This window comes from Humulus lupulus, chromosome 5, assembly GCF_963169125.1.
Source record: "Humulus lupulus chromosome 5, drHumLupu1.1, whole genome shotgun sequence".
Lineage (NCBI taxonomy): Eukaryota > Viridiplantae > Streptophyta > Magnoliopsida > Rosales > Cannabaceae > Humulus > Humulus lupulus.
Genome location: NC_084797.1, coordinates 24,418,019 through 24,421,301, shown reverse-complemented (window position 1 = coordinate 24,421,301; position 3,283 = coordinate 24,418,019). Strand labels below are relative to the sequence as shown.

General features: G+C 37.1%; 1 non-coding gene across 1 annotated transcript; it reads left to right on the top strand.

The window, feature by feature from the left end:
- The first annotated feature begins 530 nt into the window (after nucleotides 1-530).
- On the top strand, nucleotides 531-637 carry LOC133781082 (small nucleolar RNA R71). Its single transcript, XR_009869878.1, has one exon. It is a non-coding gene; the product is annotated as a small nucleolar RNA R71 (small nucleolar RNA).
- The last annotated feature ends 2,646 nt before the right edge of the window (nucleotides 638-3,283 follow it).

The window sequence follows — 3,283 nt, the reverse complement described above, 5'->3', positions numbered from 1 at the left end:
GGAGAGCGTGGGGGCGGCGCATACATGTTCGGCCTGCCCGACTGCTTTGGTTGGGGGCATTTTGTAAATGGCTGTATTAATCCATTCTTTTGATAGTTAACCTGGTGTAAATCTATTTTTGAGTTGTAAATATTTTGTAAACCTTATTTTGGGATCCCAGATGTTTTATACTTAACATTTTCAATGAAGTTAAACATTTTAAAAGAGTACAGCCTTAAACTCTGATTTATCCACACTTTTGGTTTTAGAACCCACTTAGAGTCAGTCAAAAGCACGATTTCCATTTTAAACTCACTAAGTAACGACTCTAAGGTAGTAGGGCGTTACAGAATCGACCGTCCGATCTATACTACAACCACTGCTAAGTGGAAGTCACATTTGGGCGTTAAACAGTGGCCATGTCTTCTAACAATTCATATGCCTCATTGGCACATTTACTCATAAATGCCCCTCCAGCTGCAAAATCAATTATGGTGCGAGTATTACTGCAAAATCCATTGTAAAAGTTGTGGACCAACATCCACTTTTCAATGTCGTGATGAGGACACTTTCTCAATAGTTCCTTGAACCTCTCCCAAGAGTCATATAAAGATTCCCCCTCGAGCTGGTAAAAATTATTGATCTCCCCCCTTAATTTTGCAGCCTTTGATGGAGGAAAGTACTTGGCAAGGAATTTCTGAGCCAAATCCTTCCAAGTAATTATAGAGTTGGATTGAAGGGAGTTCAACCAACTTTTAGCTCTTTCCCGCGGCGAAAATGGGAATAGCCTCAATCTGATTGCATCACCGCTCACCTCATTATACTTGAATGTTGCACATAGCTCAAGAAAATTAGCTAAATGCATGTGAAGGTCTTCTGAAGGTAAGCCACCAAATTTCACGGTGGATTGTACCATTTGTAAAATCACTAGCTTAATCGCAAAGTTATTAGCCTCCACAACCAGTGGTCTTATACGTGTTGGCACTCCCATAACAGTTGGAAGTACATAATCGCGTAAGCTTCTCACAACGGGATTTTGAGCTCGTCCTAGCACCACTTCTGGCACCCCTCCATTCAACGCATCATTGTTTTGAGGATTTTCCATAACCACAGTTAGACTAGTAGCTCTTTTGTTTCTACGATTCTGCCTGCACGCTTTCTCAATCTCATGATTAATAGGAACAAGGATATCTGCTCCTCTTCTGCTACACATATAACAGAACTACCTGAAAAAATGGTCAAGAATGCACGCAAATCAAGTTAGAAACAGTTCAAAGAACATCCAAATTAGAAATAAAATTAATTACTTTGATATTGATAATGTTCAGTCCCCGACAACGGCTCCTCCCCGATAATGTTGCGAAAATTAAATCTATGCAAGTGCACACAATCGCAATTTGTAATAATTTCTTGGTAAGACCAAGTATCGTACCACAATGACTGAATTATCAATTACCAGATAATTAATTCTTAGTTTCTATTTGGTTAACAAAAATTGGTTTTTGTATTTTTATAATTCAAAACAATAAAACTACTAAAAATAATGCAAGATTGCAAGAACATACACAAGAATAAAATTCCAAGGATTTAAACAATTAGGGTTTTTAATTTCATCTACAATCCCTCCTATGAATCACTAACACAATATTAAAAACTCTTCTACTTATTAAGCTAACAAGTTGTCAAGGTATTTTATAATCGGGTTAGGAATTATAAAAATCAACCTAATTGTGAATTTTCTATATTTCTATGATAAATTCAACAATTAGGAGGTAATGAATTCACAACCTAGATGCTACACAAATAACCTAGATACTTTCGTTCTAGATTAAATCTATGTTGTTTCAATCAAAGCTTGTTTAAGTTTCATTTTTCAGAATTTCAATTCAAACGCAAATAGATAATGAAATAAGATGGCCAATCACATTTCATGCATTAAAATAAATTAAAACATGCTTAATAGATGAAGAAAAAAAATACTAATATTGCATTAGATCATCAAAGGAGTTCAAGAGAATCCATTAAAAATTCTAATAAAGAAATTAGTTCATAATCATTCTAAAAACATCAAAAGCACTTAAGCTAAACATAAGAATGAAAGGAAATAGAAAAAAGAATGAATTGAGATGCTCTTCGAGGTGTTCTCCACTTCTGATTTTCGTCCCCCCTCTTCTGGCTAATTCTATCCTCTCAAAATTAGGTTTAAAACCTAATTTTTCTTCTTCAAAAGCAATGCGGGCCACGACCCAACATTTCAAGCGTCGTGGCCCCTGTTGCTTTAGGCTTCGCATGGACGTTAGGCTTGCGGCGACCCAACCTTTTAGCGTCGCGACCTGTGTAAATTTTTTGGCCAGACAAAGCCTTCAGTGTCGCAACCCTCTATTCCTGCGCCGCGACCCATGTCAAACTTTGAAAAACAAGCTTTCTGCCTTGGTCCTGGCCGTGACTCAGCATCGTAGCGCCGCGACCCTTAACAAATTCTTCAATTTTTGTGATTTTGGTCCCAAAAATTCACCAAGGCCATAAAATTTCTTAAGGATTCATCTTTTCACGGAATCAACACCAAAAAGCCAATTTTTCATAATTTTTCTGTCAATTTGATCCAATTGTTCTTTTTCTTTATTTATAAGATAAAACCTGAAAACAAGAAAAAACAAAGCATAATACTGCACTAAACAACTAAAAACTACATAAAACACAACCTAAACACAACACAAAACTAGACCTAACAATGAATGGGGGTGAGTAACGATGTAATCTGGCTGAGACTATTCCTATTCTCATTAAGGGATCGAGCAAGGAGTTGGTTGATCTCGCTACAAGCCAACTCAATCACGACATGGGAAGAAATAGCACAAAAGTTCCTTGCCAAGTTTTTCCTTTCGGCTAAAGCTGCAAAGTTGAGAGGTGAAATAAATAATTTCCACTAGAACGATGGGAATCTTTATATAATGCATGGGAGAAATTTAAGAAGCTAGTCCATAATTTTTACAATGGGTTGGGAGGTACTACTCGCACTATTATAGATGCAGCAGCAGGGGGTGATTTCATGAGCAAGATTGCTAATGAAGCATATGAGTTATTGGAGGAGATGGGCATGATTAACTACCAATGGCCTACTAAGAGAAAAAATGCAAAGAAGGTGGCTGGTGTGATCAAATTAGACACCATCTCAATGGTAACAACTTAAGTTGCATCCCTAACAAAACAGTTATAGCATAGTAACCTTTCAGCCCAAGCCATGCAATTAAATAGTCAATGTGAGGCATGTGGGAGTGCCCATCCACTAAAATAGTGTCCTGCC